Genomic DNA, 9,354 nt, shown 5'->3' with positions numbered 1-9,354 from the left:
CCTTTTATCACTCCCACAACCACAAACTCTCAGCTACCTCTCAGCCTCTATCCTCACCCCGTACACGCTGTCCTCAGGCTCAGACTCTCCCTGCCACAACCCACTTCTGTCTGAATCCTATAGGTGTTCCCAACCCCCCACCCACCCTCAGTGAGCTCATCCAGTCCCCTCACATTGGCATTTACCTCTCCAACTCCAACACCCCCTCTAAGTTTCAGATTTATGTTTTCAATGACTTACATGACGTGTCCTGGTAAATAGCTAGCAAACGTCTGAAACTTAACATGTTCGTAATTGTCCTGTTCCAGTCATCCCCGTCTCAGCAAATGAAACCATAGTTCATGCAGTTGCTTCAGCCTGAAAACCTAGGAGTCATCTTAATTCCTCTTTCATCTTCTACAGTTGATTCATCAGCCAATCAAGTTTAACTCTTCCTCCAAAATATAACTTGACCCTGTCTCCTGTGCTACATCCGTGGTGGAGGCCACGCCCCTCTCAAGCCTGGACATTGCAGTCATCTGCCAACTGAGCCCTGCTTCCATCTTGGTCTCTTTGATCCATTTGCCACACAACAGCCAGGTATCTTTGAAAAGCCATGTCAGTTTCAGTTTCATTGCTCTGCTCCAAAAGTCTCTGCTTCCATGGGACTCAGAATAAAAGCCTAAATCCTTGTGTGGTCCTCAGGGACCCTCCCTCTGGCCTCCTCTCACACCACCCCCCAGCCACACAGGCTCTCAGTCTGCCCCCAGCCATGCCCAGAGCTTTCCGATACAAGGGTCCCTGGGAATGGTCTGCTCAGGTCTCAATGGCTGGCTGCCTGCTTCTTGTCAGGCAGATCTTAGCTTAAGTGTCACCTCCTAGAGAGGTCTCCCTTAACCACCCCCCTCCCAATCACACGCTAATCCGTCTCCCTGTGTGACCTCCTTCACAGCACTCATCCTAAATAAAATTATCGTCCTTTCTCATTATTTGACGTAGTTATGTTCTATAGAGTCACCGTGAACAATGAACTAGCAAATATTGAGTCATTGGGGAAACATAGGTTAGGTACCTCTGAGCCTCTGGCCATGGAATTTTCAACAACCCATTAATGTCTCACCTTGTTTTATGTGTGTTTCTGTTTAAAGACACTTTATTTAATACATTTTGTTCATTCATTAACATCCAACTCAGCCGACCTCACTCACGCCTGAAGAGAGCTTATCTGACACTCATCTTTTCTCTGCAAGGTACTTCCCAACCATTTTACAATAATGAAGCTTCAGCACCAGACAAGGCTTCAGCACCATGCTTGGGGGCCATTTTAAACAGCGAAATCACTGAAAAAGCACAAAAATGCAAAAAACATGGCACTCAATAGGCCACAAAAAGGACCCTGGTTGGTAGTAGGAGAACTAAAAAGAGAAGGTTCCACCTCATCTGGGAACGTACACGTCAGCCAACTCAAAATTTTTGCTACTCTGCAGTTGTCCACGAATGACTCCGAAAGTGCTGGACGTGTTGATCTTGGGGTTGCAAATAAGCTCCAGCAAGTAGGTGAGTTTGCAAATATGGAATCTGCAAAAAAGGAGGATCTGCTGCATTTTACTCAGTCATTTTCTGTATCTCCTGACTAGAACGTAAGCACCAGGAGACCTTGTCGGTTTTGATCACTGCTGTATTGCCAGCACTTGGCACCAGTGCTGAGCACCTGGCAAGCACTCTGTACATATTTGTTGATGGAAAGAAAAATTGGAAGAAAGAAAGGAAAGGAAGGAGGGAGGGAAGGAGGAAGGACAGAAGAATAAAGTCCACGTTGCTCTCCACTCAGGATTACTGGTGATGCCTTTGCAGGGACCTCCTGCTCCCAGAAAGACCATGGGGCCGCCACCCTCCTCGTCCCTTCCCAGCTCTCCCAAGGTTCTTTGGCTCCTTCCTCTGTTCAGAGCTCCCCTTCTCTGGAAAACTCAGGCAGAGCCTGCCCTGCTCCTGACTCTGCTCTGCCTAGCCCCATCCGCATGGCCTGTCTCCACCACCGGATCCAGGCATGCCTGCCCCTCGGGAAGTCATCAGCTTCATGCTTTGGAAAGACTGCCAATCCTGGCTTTATATTTTTTCATCTTTCCCTGCTTCCATCTAGGAGCTTCCTGGGGGTGGTGGAGGAACAGGCCACATGCTTCATCTGTCCACCTCCCCGGTCCTGTTCTGTCGAGTTCCCAGAGCACGCTCCTACCCTGGGCTCAGTTCCCCAACCTCACAGCCGACCAGTAGTTGATGATCAGATTCTCTTCTATTCTCCCCTGAGACTCTTCTGGGAGGTGAGAGTACAGAGCTGTCTGACCTTTCCTTTTAGCTGCCTGGAGGCATTTGCATCTCCCTCTGTTTAGCTTCCATTTCGGTCTCTCCCAGGTGGAGGGGAAAGTGTACCGGGCCAAGAGTCAGAAACCCTGACTTCTGATATCAGACCTACCATCAATTAGCTCTGTGACCTTGGAGGTCATTTACCCTCCCTGGCCTCAGTGTCCTCATTTATTTTAAAAAGAGGGTAAGCTCTCTCTTCCTCTTGTCTTTCGTGACCATCAAATAAGGTAAGTGTGTATAAAAGTGCTGTGCAAACTATAACGCTCCCTTCAGGGGCACGTATTTCAGTGTTATTTTATCCTTGGTTCTCTCGTCACTGGAACACTAGAATACAAGTGGCTTCAACCCTGAAGACATTCCTTATCTCACATAAAGAAAACTGGAGGGAATTCCAAGATTCAGCAGCTTGACAACGTCCAGGCTCTGGGTTAGCTTCTCTACCAGGCCCTTGGCTGTCTCCTCACTAGATAACGGCTGTAGCTGCTCCAACCCTCAACCTTTCACATCAACAGTCAAAACAGGAAGGTGTGGGCCACGGGGGGAGCTGGTTAGAAACATGAACCAGTTATTACGTGGCTCAGATACTTAAGGTCACGTGGGACGGGACAAGGCACCGGGGGAGTTGTTGGTGGGGAGGAGGAAAGAGGCTCCCTCATTTCTCTCTCTCTTTTTTTTTAATCAAGGAAGAGGAAAATCTTCCCTGGAAGCCCCCAGTAGACTATCCCTCAGATTCTATTGGCCAGGACTTGGCCACACTAATAAACTGATCACTGGTATAGAATGAAATTCTAAACCAATCATGGTTCATCTGCAGTTCACGGGTGACCCATGAGAAAAATCGGGGTTCTGCCAGCACGGCAGGTGGGGAGACAACATCACCTACCACACCCTCTCCTGGCCTCCTCCGCAGCCCCCCCCACCGCTCCGACATCGTCCTCTAGTCCCCACCCTGTCCCACACTGTCTCATTCCAGGTTCTGCACTTTAGGCCCTGCTTTGCAACTTCCTTCTGGTTCCTGCCATCTCTCCCAAGACTTCTTGTCATTTTCTTCTTCTATTTCTGGGACTCGAAGTCCACTCCCCTCCTTCCTGTTTCTTCTTTCTGACCCACAACAACCATCACTGTAAAGGTGACAACTGCCTGTACCCCTGGCTAGTAAAAGGATGAGTCTTTCTCTTCGTGCACTGACTTTGTCAGAAGATCCAGAAAACATTTCAGGATCTTATCTGTGCCTCCACATCCACACTAGGCCTGATGGATGGATATGTTATGGCATCAAATCGGAAAGCCTTTTTTCAATAACGATCTCCAACATTTACGCAGCCCTTGAGCATTCTAGCTCAGCGTTGTATAGACTCCCTTACTCCAGCTTGACCCTCAGGAGAACCCAGGAGGCAGACAGGGCAGCATAACAACCCCTTTTGTCAGATGAATCACGCGAGGCTCTAGGAAATCCAGGAGTTTTCCCAAGGCCAAAGAGCTGCTGGGAGTTGGATCTGGAGATCAGGAGAATTCCTGGCTCTGGCCCAGGATTAAGCGCCCTTTTCATCGCACCATGATCTTGAGACAGCTCACAACTGGCCTGTTTGAGCGTCCAGTTTAGATTCCAGATAAGCAGGAGTTTGCCAAGCTAACAAGCTCCACTGTGTGTGCCAGGAAGGGAGCGTAGGAACTGGTCCGATGCGATGCCAGGCACACGACAGCAAACAATGGTTATTATGTTACATTTACATAAAATTCCGTTGGTTCAAAATTCCGCTCATTTGATCTCACAACACCCCTGTGAGGTGGATGTGGCAGGACGGATTATTGTGTGCAGATGTGGAAACCGAGGAAATTTGACGTAGCTGGCCAGAAAGAAGGGGAGCTGAGATCTTACCCTGCGATGCCTGTTTCCCAGGCCTGGACTCTTCCCCATCATGGATCATTGACAATCATAAACAGTGTGCCTCTGCTTGTAGGTTCGGGAATCCCGGCCGGGCAGTTTGTCAATCAGTTGCTCAGAACAATGAGGGAGCAATTAGGGCCTAGAAAGTGGTTTCGAGGAAATGTGGCCAAGGGAAGAGGGCTTGGCACTGAGCCAGCAACCCCGGCTGAGCCCAGGACAGCCTCAGGCCAGCGCAGGGAGAGCCCCCAGCAAGTCTACGGGCAGGAGGGGACTGAGGAGAAGGGTGGCCGGGGGGGGGGTCTCCAATGTTCTCCTGCCAGCAGGGAAGTTTCACTCTGAATTCTTCCCTCAGTTTCAAGGCTCCTTCTCTAGGAAGCCTCTAGGTGTTAGCCCCTCCCCTGCAGCCCTTCAGCACGGCCACAGCTAATCTCTGTGAGGCCATCTGGAGTAGGTCAGCATGCTGTGGGAAGGCGGACAGAGCTGTGTCCTTTCTCCCCTCCCTGGCCTCCTTGCCAGTCCACTCAGTAAACAACACACTCAATAAACAACAGCTGACTGACCCCACCCCCCTGGCCCACTCTCCTGTGCTCTGGTGTTGGTTCCGTGGTGTGATGGGCAGGGGTCGGGTAAGAGAGTAGCTCAAAGAATGGACAACTGCAGTCAGTGAGGAAAACGGAGGGGGACAGAGAAATCCACAGGAGAACAATGCAAATGACATTTTGTCCACGGATCTTCTTGCCACCCCCCTGCCCCTATATTCTACTGGGAGCTGGTCCCTAGGGAAAGCTGGTGGCCCCTGGACAGACGTCTTCGGTGTCCCTCACTATATTCCCTGGCCTGCTGTTTTCAGCTGCCATTGTGGTGAATGGCTCCGGTTCCTCACTTGGGCACATTCCACCGGAAGCGCTCGTCATGAATCATTCTCCTTTTGGCCTTGGGGCTTCTCCAGTGCCGGGGAAGCCTTTCCCATCCCCTGGAGGGGCAGTCCAGAAGTCTGAGGAAGTTAATGGCCACAGGGGCAGCTCCCAACCAAAGGGGGACAGGAGGTGGCGGGTAAATGCCAAGACTCCTGCAGAGCTGAGCTCCCACTGCCGACGCTGGGAGTCTCAATAAGGCTCCCTAATATTGGCTTTTCCTCGTCCCTTTTCCTTTCCTGTCCTTTCCATGTTCTCTGCTCCCTAACTCATTCCAGGGACCATCTCTCAAATAAACTACCTGCACCCAAAGCCTTATCTCAGCCTCTGTTTTAGGGGGAACCCAAACTAAGACTCCCCTCAACTGGCTGAGCGCATGGTCATCTCTGCCTGTCTGGGCAGCTGTAGCTCCCGGCGGCCTTGCCCACCTCCCAGGTGGGTTTGGTGAGGTTTTACTAAGGGCAATAAAGGAGAAGAGGCTCTGGGCTGGTGACCCATTTACATTCCTGTAGCAGTTCCCCCTGTGACTGTTCCCCTCTCGAAGCAATTGCACACAACCCCCTGGAAAAAGAGTGAACCACAGTGGCTGAGAGGACAGGCACAAATAGGCCCCTGCCCTTCCCCCGAGGCCCTGCACAAGGAGCACCCACGCGCCTGGCTCTTCCCATTCCTCGTTTCCTCCTTGGCAGTTCTGCTGGCAGGTCTGACTTCGTAAATGTGTGACCTGCACTTGTTTTAATGCTCTGCTGTTGCCATCTTGAGATTCTTAAAATTTTTGAACCAGAGGCTCCGCATTTTCATTTTGCACTGGGTCCCACACACTGTGTAGTTGGTCCTGCCTCATGGTTTGATGCTTGGGGAGAAGCCTCTGCAGGGATGAGAGCAAAATGCACCCTGTCCTCCGGCCAAGCTGAGCTCATTGTTTCTTGCCTCCTCTGAGCACAGCGGAAAATGAAGGCACAGTGGGAGCTTTCATCTCAGGCCCTGTTGACAAGGGCCCATGCAGGGACAGGCCTTAGGGGCCAGCTGGCCCAACACCCACCAAGAGTTGAGTTCTCTCTCCCAGCACCCTTGGCACAGGCTCATCCAGCCTCTTTGTGATTCTTCCAGTGACAAGAAACGCCGTGTTTCACTGCTGATCCTAACACTAACCATCCCTCACTCTTGTGGAGTGTTTTAAGGTTCTCCAAACCCTTTCACAGGATCATCTCACTGCATGCTCACCAGCCCTCTGTGTGGCAGACATTTCTAAAGAGTAGAGATTGAGAAATTGCAGCTTCCAGATTAGCAACCCTTGCTGCCTTTCCCAATCAGCCTTTCCCTTTCCTTCTATCAGCAATTGAAATCTCACTTCGTCTAGGAAGTCTTCACCCTATCAAAAGAGAACAAAACTCCTTAATCCTTTGTACTAAATGGTTTTCCACCCTGGGCTGTAGGTAATGTAATGCCTTTTCTCAGACATGCTTCACTTCAAATAATAGTCACGAAATGACATGAGCTGAGCAGCCTTTTAATGAACTGAATTTTGTTTTAAATGTATTAGACTTCTATTTAAAGATGGAGGTACAAAGCAGGATCACAGAACCTCCCTCCTGTATTGCTCAAAGAAATGACACAGAAATTTAAAAACAAAACAAACACACAATAACCTCCAACAGCCAAAAAGTCAATCACACAAGGAAAGAGGGTAGAGCGCATGCTCTTAAAAGGGCTAGTCAAAGAAAGAGATGGAAGCTTCTAGAACCATGTGATTTTGTCCCACCCCAGACAGGGGAAATACTTCCATTGAGAAAATCCTGAGCACTTCATCAATGCCCTCCAATTCGGAGGGCAGCCTCCTGAGGCAATGGGTTAGTGCAAAGAACTATCTGAGAGCGGAGGTCCCCAGGACCTGGGGCCCGAGTGGGCAGGAAGGGCTGTCCTTGGCTTGAGGTCTTCTTGGTGGCATGCAGGGTTGAGAGGAAGAGCTGGAGCCCATGGGAGGAGCAGCCCAGGTGGAACGTCTCACCATGTGGACCCACCAGTAAGCACACTCTTGTACCACCCAGATGGCTGTGGCTGCGTGTGGCAGGCGCTCCTTGAAGGACATGCTTGTTGATTCTCACTTGCTCAGCAGACCTAATACTTTCCTGCTTCCATGGTTTATATCAAAAAAAGGCCTTTACTTTCATTTTCCTTTTGTCTGTGGTTTTCAGATTCTTTGTACCTATGTTTGCACCCAGCACCACTACCACTCTTCCCCACCCCCCAACCCCAAGAATAAATACCTTTCAAATGAGAAACCCATGGGGCACTTCCGCTTGGGTGGGTCTCTCTGTGTTAGACTTTACCCCTGTGGTTAGACAGGTAGCTACCAGTGGGCCTGGTGAGGTACCCCTCCTGTCGTTCCTTTCTTCCCTCTTTCAGTAAAGAATAAGTCAGTCTGAGTCAACGCTCCTCCTGACACACCAGGTTTCCCCATCACTCAGACATGATTCCAGTTTATTCCAATTACTATTCCTGATCTTAATCCGTGGAATGGATTCTGAAGGTTGAGTAGTCAACTATTCCATTTCTCTGCATCCAAAGAGAAACTGCTTTATAAATTCCATATTCATTAACTCATTCAGTCCCCTTGCCTTTCTTAGTAATCCTTTAGGAAAACAAAGCTAGGTTCTCTTCATTACTGGCCAGCCCAGGACTGCTCCAAAAAGTGTCTTGCCTGGGCAGGCACAGGTCATCTCCATGAGTCATTGTTCATGCCAAGCTTCCCGCCAGATGATGGCTTCTAAGTATTTCCACACCTCCTCTAAGAGACCTGTTTCATAATCTCAGCTTTGCCCACCTTCTCTCTTGTGGAATTGCCACCTTCTGGTGTCGATGCTCCAAAGAAGTTCTGTGAATGGTGGGCTGGACAGCCAGTTGGGTATCAGGCTGGGGAATCAGAGGCTCTTAGGGCCAGTTCAGGCTTTGAAATATCACCTCTTATCACCTCCTCACACCCATCCCCAGCAAAGCTGAGCCTCAAACCCATGCCTGCTGTCCCAGCTCCATCTCAAGTTCCTCTGTATTCCACCATAACACCTCAATAACCATAAGCAATATTTCATTTTCATTCTGCCCACTTCCTTTTGGTACCAAATTCCTAAGAATTGAGTATGCGGCACTTTTGACTGGAAGATAAAATGTCAGTTCTCAAGACATGAACCTTAGAATCTTCTGCAACAAGAAAGGAACAAGTTTTCTAAATTACTGTGGCTTCCTGAATCTTTAGGATGTCCTCAATGTGTCCTCTTATACTTAGGATCACATGAATTATACATAGAGAACTATGGGCTGGTGGATATCTTCTAACTACTGGAAATTGTATTTCCCTCCCTTTTGATAATTAGTTTGAGGTCTTCACCACAAGTGACATCATGTCTCAGATGCAAAAATAGGTCCCTATTCAGACTATGTAATGTCTTCTGTCTGGCAGGTCCTATTTCCTCTTTATACCCTAGTCTCCTTACCTTCCTAACTGGCTCTCTGACCTCAAAGCTTTTTCTTGTTGCTGTCTGGAGCCTAGATAATTAGATATAGTCTGACCAGGTGAGGTTAGGAGTTTGGCTGTGCTGAGAGCGTTTCAGTCCACCTTAGAAACCCAAAGGACCCAGGGCTCTGGCAAATGGGAAGGTGGGCATTACAGCCTATGTGACAAGGATACAATTCTTCCAAACCGAACCAGTCATTTGGACCTCAGGCACAGCAAGGTGTGGGAATAATTTGCATCCTCTGTTAGACCCAGTTGGGGTGGCATAAAGCAGCCTCTCTCACTGAGTATTCGGTACAGTGTGCTTCACGTACATGCTGTCATTCAATACTGAAAAGAACTCTTTGAAAGTTTCCCATTTAACACACGAGGAGAGTGAGGTAGAGATGATAAAAAACTTGTCAAAGGCTTGAGATTCAAGCTCCTGGGCCAGGTCCTGGGATCTGCCGCCCTTCTGTGGGCTCCTACGTGGGCAAGCCCTGTAACCCAGCAGCCGCTGTGATGGAGGGACGTTTGGGCACCAGAGGCAGCCGTGGCCCTGAATTTATTACCTGCTGCCAGTTACATACCTGGAATTCAGAAATGAAAGGAACTACTATGAGATTGAAAGCTCTATCCTCTTCAGTCTGAAACGAAGGCGTTCTCTTTATCTTCTACCATATAGGGCAAAAATATAAACAAAATACATTTCACTTCCATAT

The sequence above is a fragment of the Equus quagga genome, chromosome 13, assembly GCF_021613505.1.
Source record: "Equus quagga isolate Etosha38 chromosome 13, UCLA_HA_Equagga_1.0, whole genome shotgun sequence".
NCBI classification, from domain to species: domain Eukaryota; kingdom Metazoa; phylum Chordata; class Mammalia; order Perissodactyla; family Equidae; genus Equus; species Equus quagga.
The sequence above is the reverse complement of the archived record's forward strand: the minus strand, read 5'-3'. Positions refer to the sequence as shown.